General features: G+C 38.0%; 1 protein-coding gene and 1 non-coding gene across 13 annotated transcripts in view; both read left to right on the forward strand.

The window, feature by feature from the left end:
- The window catches only part of NCKAP5 (NCK associated protein 5), a 1,146,457-nt gene that overhangs the window by 959,463 nt on the left and 170,936 nt on the right, over positions 1-16,058 (forward strand). The window lies entirely within an intron of this gene.
- LOC140509323 (U6 spliceosomal RNA) lies at positions 15,046-15,149 on the forward strand. The gene has a single exon (XR_011968654.1). It is a non-coding gene; the product is annotated as a U6 spliceosomal RNA (small nuclear RNA).

Below are 16,058 nucleotides of genomic sequence, written 5' to 3' on the forward strand. Positions count from 1 at the left end.
ATTATCTGAGATTTAGTGAATTTCATACTGCAAAGGTTCATCATGACAACTTTAGAAGCTCCCCTGTCAAACTGTTATTAAGTATTATATTTCTGTGGATTTTGGCTAAATTCTAAGTCTTCTAGAATGTAGGGGACAGATAGTACTGAGAAAGGAATGGTTATGTTTACCTGGGGATTTGATTATGCAGATTGGTACATTAATTCCTTGGCACTCGAAGTTTCAGAACGTCCATTGCTGTCAGTGGATGTCACACCAGGGAAATCTTATTCCCGGCATGAAAAGATTAAGTAACCCAAACTCTGACACAAAAGACCAGTGTTTCCAGGAGCACAAAGCAGTTCTGTCTTTGTTCTGTCACCTCTCTGACCATGAGGAGGGTGTGCTTGTTTGAGAGCTGCCCAGTCTCATTTTGGAGCTGTTTGCTGGGAAACTGGCCGTGGTTCTCCAGCTGCCGCAGTATACAAACAGGACTTGGCCATGGAGTTTGAACCAAAGAAGTTGATCTGGAGAACTGCTCTGCATTTTTGAAGCAATAGTTTTGTAGGGAGGAAGAAGACCAAAACAAGGAGGTAAATCATCCCTGTGATCTTCTCAGTAGAAACCTCTAACTAACAGAGTGATTGTCAAATTCAATAACATGAATGCTACTCTGGTACCTTTCCCCTCCCTGACAAAAAATCCACTCACATAAGGCAGACTGTTCCTCACTGAGATAGCACATTGAAGCATTATACCATGCTGGGTACTAACCTAGCCTAGGTGTTGGGAGAACTGGTGTGTTTGTCCTTCGTTACCAAAGAAGACCATGCCATCAGAGAAATAATGGTAGCATTCCCACTGAGTCATTACTTGGCTTTGAGTAACTGTAAATATCTCTTCGATTAACTCATAAACTGTGGGTGATTATATCCTGCCACTTCTATCTCACAAAGGTGGAAAAGATAAAATAAAATCATAACATCTCCATCTCTTTAAAAGAAAGGGGCTGCATCAATTTAATTCAATGGACATTAAAAATCATATTTTCTCTTCATAAGGCACCAGGTGTCGATTCACACAGTGGTGCATGGTGTTATCGTGGACCTTTCTCCCATTTTTAATAATTTCGTCACTCCTTATTGTTCAGTTATCATCTCTATGCAGATGACTCCCAGATCTATATACTTCCAGCCCTTATCTCTCTTTTGAGATCAAACCCACTATCAGCTGCTGCCCATCAGATATTTCCAACTTAATGTTCTATCTACATCTCAAACTCAGCATGCTGAAACCAGAACGAATTCTCATGTCACTAGCCCTATACTGCTATACTTTCAAGCCTGAGACTTCATTCCTTGAAGTCACCTTTAATGTATTCCTCTATCTCCTCCCCCATACCCAGAGAGAATCAGTTCTCTTCCCCCTCCGCCACAGCTCTCCCTTCTAACTTCCCTGATTCTGCTTTGAATGCCCCCATTTTCTTGGGCATCAGAGTTAATTCCTTGAAATAAGCTTTAATATGTCCTTTTATGTAATCTTCCATATTAAAGCTGAACTAATTATCTTTTCCCTCAAACCCTCCTCTTTTCTGAACTGTCAAGGGCACTATTATCCTTATATTCTTCCAGCCTCAAAATCTTGGTGACATCCTTAATTACTCTCTGACGATCACTCTTACATCCAAATAAGTTTCCAGGTCTTTTCATTTATTTCTCCACATCACTCACAAATATACCCCGTTCTCTAGTCACAGAACTACACAGAACTGAAGAATTCATCTAGCACATGGCACAGTGCCTAACATGACTGCTACTTAATAAATGCTTGTTGATAGATTAGTTGATAATATCTTGTCTGAATTATTGCAACAGCCTTTTAATTGTTCTGCCTTCTCCAGATCTCTCCTCACTCCAGTCTCTCTCCACTCAGCTGCCAAAGTGATTTTCTTAAATTGTAGATGCAACCATATCACAAACAACCCCCTTACCAATCCACCTTCTAAACAAACTTCACTCACTCCCTATTACCTCCAGGATGAAATAGGAGGTCCCTTGTCATTTAAAATTAGTCCCCTCCGGACTTCTGCAAAGCTTTCCAGTCTTCTTCCATTCTCCTCTGCTCTGTGCACTCCACGACCCAGCCACACTCAGCTTCTCAGTTATTCTCACTCAGTATTCCATCCTCTCCATTGCTTTTTACTGACCATTTCTCATGACTGAATGTTCTCCCTCCCACTTCAAATCCTTGGTTTCCTTTAAAATTTAATTCAGATACTACCTCCACCCTGAGGTGGTACAGTAGCTAAGCTTTGGACCTGGAATTAGGAAGAGCTCAGTTCAAATTTGGCTTCAGAGACCTAGTAGCTGTGTGACTCTGAGCAGATCAGTTCACTGCTATCTGACTCAGTTTCCTCATTAGTAAAATGGGGATAAAAACAGCTTCTATCTCCCCACGTTCTTGCAAGCCTTAAAGTACTGTATAAGTAGCATCATCATCATCCTCCTCTACATTATCACCATTTCCATTCTCCCCGCAGCTGCTCGGTTGGTATTCCAAAATCATAGGTCTTTTCATGTCACTGCACTGTTCAAAAAAAGCTTCAGTAGCTCCTTGTTGCTTCTAAGATAAGATGCAAACCCCTCCATTTAACTTTTAAAGCTCTCACCTGCCTTTCTAGACATGTGCATGTTGTTCCCTCTTGTGCATTCTATATTCTAGTCAGACTAATTCTTTTTGGAAGGTTTTTTTGTTTGTTTGGGTTTTTTTTTTTTTAATGAGCCAGTATAAATAAGTGTAGGACCAGCAGGTGAAGAATACTGATCTAGCCTAACTACCTTCAGTTGCAAATGAGAACAGAAAGTCCTCAAGTCCTCATGCAAGGTGACACAGATGGTTATTATCAGTGGCCACTAAGATAATAACAACTGTTTATTAAGTACCTGCTATGAATACAGCACTTTTGTAGGTAGATGTCATGTTTAGCTATGATGTCTCTACCTTCAAGAACCTTAAAGCCTAGATCTGGTAACTAGGATCTAATTCTTCTGATTCTCAGTTCAGGGATCTATTATATCATGCCACACATTTTATTTGAGTTATCCTCTTTTGTTAAATTTTAATTTCCCAACTGTCTCCCTCCTTACTTCCCCACCCCACAGGAGAGAAGGCTACCATTTGACACAGATATATGTCTATATAGACATGTATAACCCTACTATGCATACTTCCATTTATCAGTTCTTTCTCTGAAGGTGGATAGCCTGTTCCTCCATATGTCCTTTGTAATTGATTTGAGTTATTTATAATACTCAGAGTAGTTTAGATATTCACAGTTATTCTTCATACTACACATTTTTAAGGTTGCTGGTAGAGGATAGTGGAGAGCTGCCAATGTGAGGGAACAGGAAGGGCCCAGAGAGGTCTTCAGATATAGATTGGAAGTTAAGAAAAGGGTTCAGATAGACTAGCACAAGCACATGATTAGAACATTGACTGGGTGAGTCTGAGAGGGAATAAAAGAAGGAAATGAAATCTACAACACTCTCCACATACTCATAGTGAACTTATACGCTGTCTAGTCCAAATGCCTCATTTAACAGATAAGGAAGCAGTGTAGTCATTGAAAAAACACTAGATTTGGAATCAAGCCCAAATATGGGCTTGATGTCTACTTCTACCAGCTACCAGTTATGTGACTTTAGGCAAATACCATAATCCTCTGCAAGCCTCCATTTCCTCATCTGTAAAAATGAGTTTGGATGAGATGATGTCTAAGATCCCTTCGAGCTATCAGTCTATAATGCTACAGAATTGAGGATCAGAGAGGTGAGGGGATTTGCCCAAGGTCACATCACTAATAAATGGTAAAGCTGAAATTCTAATTTAGGTTTGAGGGTGCCAAATCAGTACTGTCTCCGTTATATACCCTGGGGTAGGTGCAAGTGAATGGAGTAGTCTACAGGTTCAGAAAGAGAAAGACAGTGTCCTAAAAGAAATCAGGTTGGTGGCATGAAATGAAATAAATTGTATTTTTTTAAAAAATCTGCCTCTCTTTGCCATTCTCTTAGGTGTTTGTGAAGATTTGTGTTAGAGGAGATGGGCAGGTGGGGAAAGAAGAAATGCTATGGATAGTTAAGCTGGAAAAAGATCATATTTGCTTTTTTAGTTCATTTAAGTGACTGGCACACTTAAGAAGGGAAAAATGGGTGAACTATCCTGAATTTGGCTGAATACGAATTATCCGTAATTAAACTACCTGTTTACTTTATCAGAACTCTACTGTTGTCCTTTCAGCTTTTACTAAGTAAGTGAACAAGAACTTTGTACACAATATTTTTTTTTTCAACAAAGCTACTATTACTTCAGACCTATTTTGGAAACTTGATCACAGAGTTTTAGAGTTGAATTTCATCTAGGTTAACTCCTTAATTAAAGAGATGAGGGAAATGATCCCTAGAGATTTGAAATGACTTCTCCAGATGCATACAGCTAGTAAAAGTGTGGGACCCTTCTTTTGACCTCGGATTTGGCTCCAAACCTCTGTTCTTCTATTCTGTCGTTCTGCCCTTCAATGATAATAATTGAATAATTATTTAGTAATTTCGTATCTGCAAAACACTTTCCCTACAACAACCTCCGAAGTAGGCAATGCAAGTGTAGTTTTCTCCATTTTATGGAAGGGGAAACCAAATCTTCAAGTGGATATGTAGCTATTCCTCTGACTTCGTCATCCTGGGCTGTAAATTCTCTCAAAAAGCAGAACTGTTTTCAAAGTATTTTCAAATTTGACATTACCATCTTGAGAGTTAAAATATGAAATGCAAGGAATCATGGGATTTTCCTCCCATATACTCATACACATACGAGTTATACAGTCGAATGAAATGAACACTGGGCCAGATATAAAAAACCCTGGGTTCAAATCTTAACTCTGCCATTTATAGCTACATCATCTTGAGCATTTTTGCTAAGGCTTTTTTCTAAGTCACAGTGTCCTCATCTGTTATATGGTAATAATGACACTTGTGATACTTATATCACGAAGTTATTGGGAAGATCAAATAAGATAATTTACATGGAAGCGCTTACAACCTTATTGCACTCCACAAATGTATTGTTGTTGTTACTATATGTGCATTTCGCAGCAAGGTTTATGTTGTGAAGGAAATCAAATTTTCCAAATGAAACCCCTTTTGCTGGGGAATGCATACAGAAGTTTTCAAATAGAATTTTCCTCATTTTTCATTGTTGTGCTTGAAGTTGTTCAAGACAGACATTGAAATCCTCAAATTAGCGTAAAGATCGCATAATGATTTCAGTCCAAAATATCATTATCATTAATGTGGTTGCAGAATTTGCCATAAAACGTAGGAAAGCAGAAATGAAAGTGGTAATCTCCAAGTTGATGTGTTTGATGCAAAATTGTCTTATCATTATCATTTTATTTCCATTGTGGAAACTCACTCTATTAATTCCATATTGAAGCAGAACACTGAAGATGTTCCTTCATGCCCTTTGTACATCTAGATGAATTATTACAATTGATTATTCACAGAGTTATAAGACTATTTATTTGAGTGGGGGAGACTTGTCTGGTATTCTTTGACCAGATTGATGCTCCTCTAAAGACCTCCATCACCTATCTTTATTTTGTGACAGCTTAAAGGTATCTCTAAATTTACGTTCAGTCTGTTCCCTAATTAAATGGAGTTGTTGTAGTCTGCTTAGCCAATGACTCAGGAATCTGTTTTCCTTCATAGCTTGTCAGCTTTTATCATTCTTTTTTATAAGCAACTTGTGGCAAATAGATACCCATGGAGCATGTCACAGATGTCCTTTAAATTTGGACGTTCAGCAGTAGCTATGTACCTTTCAGCAGCAGTTATGTCCCTTTCACAAGATCATAGAATTATAGAGCTACAGCCCGAAAGGATCTCAGAGGTCATCTAGTCCAATTTTCCTAATTTATAAATCAGTCAGTGACTAAGAATTTATTAGGTGCTGCAATGTGCCACTCACTATGCTGCCTTTAAGGAGCTCGCAATCAAATAGGAGAGACAGGTAAACAGATATTTACAAACAAGGTTTGTAATTAATTGTGTATAATAATTAAACAATTACAACCGTAATTAAATATTAAAAGAGGGAAAGAACTAGAAATAAGAGATACTGGAAAAGCCTTATTGTAGGAAATTGAATTTTTGTTGGGATTTAAAGAAAAAGGAAGCTCAGAGGCAAGGATGATGAAGGATAGCATTCCAGGAATGAGGGAAAGCCAGAGAAAATGCCCAGAGCAGAACAACATTTTCTTGTTTGTGGAACAACAAGGAGGCCAGGATTGAAAAGTGTGGAACAACTAATAAGGTGAAAGGAACCTGGAATAGGGGGTGGGCAGCTTAGGTTAGAGAGTGCTTTGAACAGGATGCTAATTTTTATATTTTGTATTTGTAAATTTGCATTTAAACCTGGAGGTGATAGAGGAGCCACTGGAGTTTATTGGGCAGAGAAATGGCACAATCAGATCTGAGCCTTAGGAACATCACTTTGGTGGTTGAATGAAGGATGAATTGGAGTGGGAAGAGACAAGGCAGGCTGACTCACCAGTAAGTTATTGCAGTTGTCCAAGTTTGAGATGATAAGAACCTACCCTGGGATAGTGACAATATCAGAGGAAAAAGAGGAATACATTGAGGATACGTTACAAAGGTGAAATTGCCAACCTTTGGCAACAGATTGGATGAGAGATGGTGAAGAATATAGCATAAAACCTAAGCTGCGAGTCTGAGGGACTGGAAAGATGGCGTTGCCCTGTGTGGTAATAAGGAAGGTGGGAGGAGGGGTTAGAGGGAAAGATGGAGGTCAGTTTTGTACACGTAGAGTTCAAGATGTCTACTGAAGATCTTGCCATGTAAGTGGTGGGTGATGTAGAGGTGTGGTTTATGCAGTCTTCTAATATTCACTAATTTATTGATCTCCTTGAAGACAGTAACCATGTCATATTTTTCTAATCTCTCAAACAATGCCTGATAACAATGCCAGGAACACAATAATGTCTAATAAGTACTTACTGAATTGAACTTCATTGAATTCCAAACACATTTTAATTCCTGTCTCTGCCCCCTGGAAAATATCATAGTGTAAACTGATGCATCCTTTTAGAATGAAAACAGTATTGAAAACAGACAACACTGACATTCAACATCATCTAAACGGCAAATAGTTTTACCGGAAATGAATCTCCACTTTCACATGTTCATATATGAATAAGAAGGACAAAGTATCATATAATACTGGACATGCTATAAAATGAATTTGGTTGAATTCTTGTTATTATTTCTGTTTAACTATTATATGTAATTGTTCATTCCCTTCCCCTTCCCCTCTATTAGAAGAGGATCAAAGAAGACAATATTCCATGTATTCCAGCCCCAGTTCTGCATCCTAACTAGTTGAGTGACCTTGGGAAGGGACCTTCCCTTCCTCTGTCAGAGTTTAAATTCCCTCAACTATAAAATGAAAAGATTGGGCTCAGAGATCCCTTGGAGCTCCATAACTTTTTATACTAATTGCTTTTTCCCATGCCCTTTCCAAACCATCCACTCTTCCTACAGCTTCTCCAGATCCTTTTTTTCACTTACCCCTGTTGTTCTTTACTGTTACTTTTAGTTCAGACAATACATTTTCCTGTGGTCTCATTCTGCCCCTTAGCCGTCAACTACCAGGAAATCATTTGCATTGATTTATTGACTAACAAATGATTTTTGTGTTTTCTAAAATTCTAGCTGAAGTCTTTTGACTTTTGCCTAATTCACGTGTCTCTTTGTGTACTATTCCTAGGCTTGTCCATCTCCATCTTGGGTTTCCAAAATTTCCCCTCTCACTCCAGACTTAAGTCCTTAAAGTCTTCTCATAATTCTAAAAACTCCTAAAAGCAAATTGTTGGTCTATCTAAATTCTGGTGATAAAAACCACTGAATTTTTGCCTTCAAATACTTATCTAACATCAGAAATGGTTTGAGTAGAGAAATGTTTGGCTCCTTGCCCTGTTGGCTGTAAGATGCCTGATGTGTCCTTTCCTCTCTGTCATTTTTCCAGGGAATGCTAGAAGTAACATTTATAATTTAATAAGGTAATATTTGTCACAAAACCAGTGCTATACATAAGCAATTAGGCTGCTGGGAGAGGCATTTGGTACAGAAGGAAAAACACAAGATTTGAAAACAGAGGGACCTCTGCCACTGACTGCTTCTGTGACCATGTGCGAGGCACCTTAACCTCTCTGGGCCTTACCTATAAATGAGGAGATTAGTTCTAACTCTATGATCCTGTGATCCTATTGTGTGGTTTCAGATTCTCTCCCTTTTACTGGCTGGGTGACCTTGGACAAATCTTTTCATCTTTCTGGGCCATAGTTTCTTCATTCTTTGTTTCCTCAATATAAATTTCCTCATTGAGGATATTGATTAATAGTTATTACAAGAAAGAGTTTTTATTTAGGAGAGTGGTATAGAGTAGTGATAGATGTTGAAAAAAGATCACTAATAAAGCTTTTTGTAATATATAGAAGAAAACAAAAAGAAATGCAAAAGACACAAAGAAATTGTGTTATTACCTTATTAAATTATATATGATTTATAAACTTCTTTGGACAGGGAGATGGTGCAGTGGATAGAGTTCTAGGCCTGGGGTTAGGAAGACTCATCTTCTTGAGTTCAAATTCAGTCTCAGACTTCCTAGTTTCCTGTGTGACCCTGGGCAAATCAGATAACCTTCTTTGCCTCAGTTTTCTCATCTGTCAAATAAGCTGGAGAAGAAAATAGCAAACCACTCCAGTATCTTTGCCAAGAAAACCCCAAATGGGGTCATGAGGAGTTGGACACTACCGAAATAACTCAACAACCAACATGAACTTCTTTAAAACCAAATTTTATATAATTGAAATTTTCTGATATAATCCTCTTGTTCTTCTTTGTATAGTGACATATGTATGTATATTGGTTACACTAACCTGAACAGTTAACATTACATTAACAATAAGAAAGAATATTTAATATGACTACAGTTGTTTACAACTCTAAGTCTGTGAGTGTGTATCACTATGATTCTGTGCCTACAGAGTGAGCCTTGAGAGATGAACAAAATACTCTCTTTACCATAAAATATTGCCCCCCAGCCAAGACTGCCAGAAATTCTGTCATTAGAAGTTCCTTTGAATTGAAGCATAATTTCTCTAGAAAGTAGACTATGTGAAGACATTTTCAGTCATCAGGTAGGAGTATTATAGAATCATTGAACTGAAAGTAGATTGATAGTCCAATCTTCCTTATTTTTTAGGTGAGAAAACAATTGCTGGGAGATGATAAGTGGCTTGGCCAGTTCCTGTCACAATGACTTAGACATAGCAGGTCCTGAATAAATGTTTATTGAAATGAACTGTATTATCTAAGGTAATTTAGCAAGTCAATCAGAAAGTAAAAATCAGAACACAGAACTCTGGGTTTGCAAGTGCTATTTCAAACATGTCATGCCCGCAAATGGTTTGATCAGGTATTTACCTGTCATTTGTTATCATTACATTATTATTAATGTTACTATTATGGGAAAGGAGAGGCACAAAGCAGGAGCACAACACCCTCTTCCCAGAGGGCTCACTTGGGTCAGTTTCCATAGCAAGATACCCTAACCTGAGTGAAAACCTTGGAAACTTGAAGAGGGACCAGCCCCTTCGCGGAAGAGGAAGCTGAGATCCACAGTGATGAAATGACTTGTTCAAGACCACATAGTAAGCAGCATAGATAACCTGACTTTGAATTCAGTGTTTTTGTGTTGTTTTTTCCTGCCTTAGCACACTGATAACCTCACAAGGTCCAACTACTTTACATTTTCCAAAGCAACTGACCCTGCTCAGAAATCTATTAAGCAAAAGAAATGAGAGTGATCTTTTGAAAGGACTATGGGCAGGACTGTGCCAAAGGCTTTTACAATCTGAATAGCCATGGGTTAAGTGCAAGGGAGCTGATAATCCTAGGCTAGTTCATTTAGGTTTTTAAGATATATAACAATCATATATAAACTCTCCGTTACTTAAAAATATGCTTAAACCACCTCCCCAAATACCTCCTGCACACACTCACACACGCACACAGACAAACACATCGTTCACAGGAGAAAAAGAGGAGAGAAATGTCAGAAGTGGGGTGCTGGTGCGTGCTCAGAAACACTTTGACATGCCCCAGAGTATTCATAATTAATTTTCATCAGAATAGTTGTAGAATATGAGGATTACAGTTGTAACTAGGATTTTTTTTTTTTTGCTGGAGTTAAATTATTTTGGAAGGTAGGGGGATATAAGGAATGGTGTCAGCATAAAAAAATAGTCCCACCATAGGTATAATCATACCAGGAGCAGAGGAAGTATTCCATCCCTCAGGAAGTTCAGCCTATGTTGTCCTATGGGATAGGGGAAACTTAGGCCCAAAGAGACCTACCAAGTCCCCAAGGGACCTACGTGGGGAGTAGCTGAGCCTCATGGTAGTATGGATCATCAGATCATGAGACAGAAATTGATGTTGGGGATGAAGCATACTCCCATCAGATTCTGGCACCTTGGGTTAAAGCCCCATCCAACCCACCTTCATTATGGCTTTGGTGAGACTGGACAGGTTTAGGAATTGCCAGATTGGAGTTGTGCTATGTTGTGCTTTCTTCTCATTCCATCCTTAGCCACTTTGGAAGGGTAGTCTCATGCATGATAACAGAGCTTCTCATCATCTCTTCACAGTGGTATCTCCTCCAAAGATACTAGGGCTCTCCTTTTGTTCCTAAAAAATATCTCCTTTCTGTAATAGCCTTCCTTCCTCCCAGCCTGATCTGTGAGGTGGGAAGAGGATAAAATAAGTTCCATTATATTCCTTCTATAATAAATCCTTACTAGTCTCATTTTTTTCTGTTAAACCTACATTTTTCTGCTGATTAATATTACAGATTACAAACATGACTTAGACTTAGAAAGGTATACTTTCAGCATTAACACAGCTGGTAAGCACTGGGCCCGTTAATTTAAATACAAGTATAATTTGATGTCATCAGGTCACCTTTTAAAGCCCCTTGGGTTGAAACCATGGAGTGAAATAAAATAATAGCCCCTGCAGGCCTTTACTGAATACAATATGCATAAACAACAGGTGTGCTAGTTAATTGTTTTCTCATCATGGTGCATATTTCACACTCCATAACTCCCAAATGAAATACCAAAAGAATGCATAAAATTAAATGATTCAAAGATTTAAAGGGTGTGTGCTTTTTATGATAAAGTGAGAGCCAAGGAAGCTCTAAAGGGGGCCTTGGTATGTAATGGTTTTTATTAATGGTGCTAAATATGTAATGTTTATTTTTTTCTGTGACAAGCCTTTAAAATGGACACTTAGACCAAAGATGACAGCTACAAAAATGTGTTGTATCACATATGTGCTAATATGCAAACACCCCCAGCTCTTAGATCTTACAAGCAGAGGAAAATTAATTCCCTGTAACACCTCTTGAATGACGGAGCCAAACTTCAGTGGAAGTATTCTATACATAGTGATTGTCTTCCCTTTCTCTCTGGCTAATTTCAGACCTTGATCTTTGACCTTTGGGATGAACACTAAAGCATGATATCCTTATGTTTTCAGTAGTTACAGCTGCTTAGACTTCCATTAGCAGCCTAACACCACTCTCAAAGTATTTCAAGCCAGAAGAATCTAAGTTATATTAAGTGACTTCACACACACACACACACACACACACACACACACACACACACACACACACAGAGTGTGTGTTTTGTAAGATTCTGTGTTACCATCTGCTGAGGAACCAACCCTTTTGCTGGCACCAATACATATTGGCCTGCCTTCTCCATCTATGACAAAACAAAAGATATTAGTTAAAGTGACATGAGATTCTAGTCAAGCAATCCAGTTCCTTTTTATCGAATTTTCCCAACATGCACTCTCCTTTCCTGTGTGACCTGCCCTTGATAACGGTGGTTTGATACTAGTAACTTTCAGGTGCTCATCTGAAGGCAATGACACTATTGACTAAATCTCTGTTGACTTTGCTGAGAATGTGAAATACTGTATTCAGAGATAAAAATCAGCACATAGATACTTAATGCAACCGAAGAGTCCATTAATGCATTAACTCTTACATCCTCAGCTGTTCTGTATCTCTAGCCAAGATCAGGCTCAATGGCTGAGAAATGCAGAAGGGAGTAAATTTTATCATTTGATCTGTTAGAAATGATGCCTGCCTTCACCGTCATGAATTGCATTTTCAAGGGATGGTCATTCCCACAGTTCATATTAAATGTGGTGGCTTGCCTTGAACAGGCTATGTTTCATTAGCTACTCACCTTTGCAGAGATACAGGAAGGAGTGGCAATTTGTCTGTGTCCTCCGTGAGGTACAAGAAAGGGCATTTGCAACATTACGAATTAAACTCTAGCTAAATATAGTTTAGCTATGAAAAGCAGGCTTCCAGATATTGGTAGGTTGGAACAAAAGAATGATTCCATCCATTCCTTCTAGTCTCTTTAGGCCTCTTCCCATCTCTGATAAATGAATTTCATTCTTATTTCCTTTTTGAAAAGAGAAGTGCTGTCCACTATCCTTTGGCCATGCTTCTATCAATGGGAAGAAAATATCATCGAACTTAATCCACATTGTTCAACCTCCAGGCTATAGCACCATCCCTCATATTGTCATTTTACTAGAAGGAAGGACTTCCTAAAAGAAAACTTTTAATATAACCATAAAAGCTTCTATTCTTCTTTCTAATTTTCTTATTATTAACTTCACCGGAACCTCTTAATGGTGGTGCCTGGGGTACTTGAAATTACTTTTTTTCTCTTGCACAGTGAGTGAGACTTCCTTGACAAAGAAAAAGAAAGACTGGAATAGTATAGAATACATTAATTTGGGAAGCTGTAAGATCTTCAAAAGTAACAGTGAGAGTTTTTTTTCCTCTTATTAAAAAATATCCCTTTTCTCAAAATTCCTACAAAATATATAGCATGTTCTTCCTAATTCAAAATATTAGAAAATAGAAACTGTATCCCCCTTCAGTATTAAATACTGATTAGCTTTGTGATCCTGGGCAAGTAACTCTACCTCTCAGCCTCAGTTTCCTTATCTGTAATAGAGAGATAACAACACCTACTTCATAGATTTACGCTGAGTATCAAATGGGATAGTATGTGTACAACGTAGGGTAAACTTGAAAACACCACATAAATGTTAGTTACTATTTTCATTAACCATAACAAACAGAGATTCTTATCAAAGAAATGAATAGGTGCCTCTTGTTTGAAGTGCTGGGCCTTGCTAAAGGCAGATGGTGTAATGTTTATGTCATCTCCCAACCCCCACCAAATATATATTATGTGTGTGTCTGTGTATAATCCTTCTGCCCCTGTCTTTTTATCTCACTCCATCTCTCTCTCTCTCTCTCTTTAATTTTTAAATAGAATTAATGAATGTCTTCAACTAAAAATTCTAAGGGGAGGCCACCTTCTCCAAAGCACTTGGCATTGGACTCTATCTCTAGTTCACTGCCACCTGAACATCCCAGAAATGCAATCCTTTGCTTTATGATCACATATTGATTTGCAATATCTTTCTTAAACCTTGTCTACTCTTTTCTTCCTACAGGCAAAAGGTTAGAGTTAGATGATAGTGTTAATTTTCCAGACATCTGCACATGTTTTACTAGCCTTTTGAAAGCTGGAAATAGTTTTTATGTTAGTCTAGCACAGGTCCAAAATACCATTTTGACCTGGCCTGTGGTAATACGTAAATTCATAGTGGCAGATTCAACTTGGCAATGGGAGGCAAGGGGGAGGGGAGAGTTAATTTCTTTTGTTGGAGATTAAAATTAATTTGATCAATTCTTTACCCTTCCAGGGTCTTGAGCTCCAAGATTCTGAAAGGTAAATAGGAATGCTTTAACACCTGTTTCTTTTCTACTTGAAAGTAAAAGACCCTTACTGCACAGGCTAAATTTAATGGGGTTTAGACAATTTTCTCATGATTTTAAGGATAGAGAGACAGTGCAGATCATTCAGACCTCTAAAAAAACCAAGAAAATGGGTTATTGCCTCAGTTTTCAGCTCCATTTTGCCTGTGAAGATTCAAATAGAGTGACTTGTATTCCTTGAATTCTAGGGGTTATTAGCATGTAGACAATTCTTAGGTTTTGGGTATAATGGGCTCCCTTTGAAAAACTATAATTCTTGTTTCTAGTGTGACCTTGGCAAAGTCATTTGACTTCTTTGGGGCACTTCCACATCTGTAAAATTAAGAAATTGGACAATATGACCTTGAAAGTCCCGTTCAGGGCTGATCTTATGAGCCTTCATAAGATTATGTAACTTCTCCCAGTAAGATGACAGTTATCTTGAATTGATTTTTTTTCTAGTAATGGTGGTAGTTTGTACTGAGATATCCACAAACTTTGGTCCCTTTTGTGATCCATGTTAAGATAATTTAGCAGAATTTGAAGTCTACTCTCAAGGTATGGAAGGGATTTGATTTTTGTTTTTCTTTATAGAAAAAAAAAGTAAGCTGAAAATCATAGGAATTGTAGATTTAGAATGGGAAAGGACCTAGAGATTTTCTTATCCAACCACCACCTTTTACAGATGAGAAAACTGGGACCCAGAGAGATGTTGTGTGATAAGCCCAAGGTCACATGGGTACCAAGTGTCAGAGGCAGAACTCAGACTGAGGTCTTCTGACTCTCCATGAAGTGTTTTCTTCTACTGTACCATGCAGTACAATGGCAAAGTGAAAAGTGCGATGGCAAGGAAGACAAATGATTTTCTGTAGCTGGCTAGTAGGAAAATTGAAACTATCATGTTGGCCTCATAGCTACCAGAGTCTGAACAAACCAAGGATGACATTTAATCTAGAGTCTACCTTCAAATCTTCTATGGAGTGGCCAGAACATGCAAATTTCACGAGATAAAATGAAGAACAACCTCATAGAGTAATATACTCACATTCTTTATAAGTCAAATGTGATGCTTCCTTCAGCAGCACATATCTTAAATTGGAATGATACAGAGAGGATTAGCAAGGTCCCTGTGCAAGGATGACATGCAAATTCGTGGTGTTCCTTTTTTTATTTTTTAAAAATAAAAAGCAGAGAGAAAAGCCAAATGTGATCTATTTTTCCCCCATAGAAAGCAGTTTTAAGGACGCTTTTTGTGAACTTCTTTATAAACATAATGAGTAAAGGTTTGAGAAAATGAGATTTAAAATTAGGAAAGTTTTGATTTCTCTCAATATGCTAGAGGAACCAACTGTGCTTATCCCATTATATGGTGATAAAGCAACCTGTGATAGCCACAGCCTGTGTGATAAAATGATCACAGCAACAGGGAGAAAGAATCTAATAAGGGAATTGATCTACAGATTCCAATTCTGTAGGTGCCAACATTGATCAACATGAATGTCAATAATGAGATCACGCTGAGAGCTGCCTCATTCTCTCAGATGGTTTTGGGTTCTCGTGACAGACCACAGAAGTAAATGTGAAAAGAAAGGGAAAATGATCCAAATCATACCACCAAACTGTGGCAGCTTTCTGTATTCCCAATTCATGTGATAGCTGGTTTTATCTTATAATGAAAATTCATTGGACGATCCAGGAAAATTCAAGGAATTTTTGCATGTGTATATATGTGTATATGATTTATCTAATATTGAAGAAAATATATAATTTGGAGGGAATCAAGTAATGTGATAAAAATCTATATGGTCCCAGGAATGTTCCTTAACTTTTCCAGGTCTTGGCTTCCTCACCTCTCAAATTAGGCTGGAGGATGTCTACTGTCCCTTCCAGCTCTACATACTATGCTCCTTTAATTATTGGTTACTATTTTTGTTCACAGTAATATGCAAATCTATGCTCCACCCTTTAATAGTTACAACGTTGCATTTCAGGCGGGAAAATGTAGTAGACCTATTTATTTTTGGTTCACCAAAATCATAGACAGGGTAGATCCTGGAAGATTAATGATATTGTTTTTCGTG

This window comes from Notamacropus eugenii, chromosome 5, assembly GCF_028372415.1.
Source record: "Notamacropus eugenii isolate mMacEug1 chromosome 5, mMacEug1.pri_v2, whole genome shotgun sequence".
Classification (NCBI taxonomy): Eukaryota; Metazoa; Chordata; class Mammalia; order Diprotodontia; family Macropodidae; genus Notamacropus; species Notamacropus eugenii.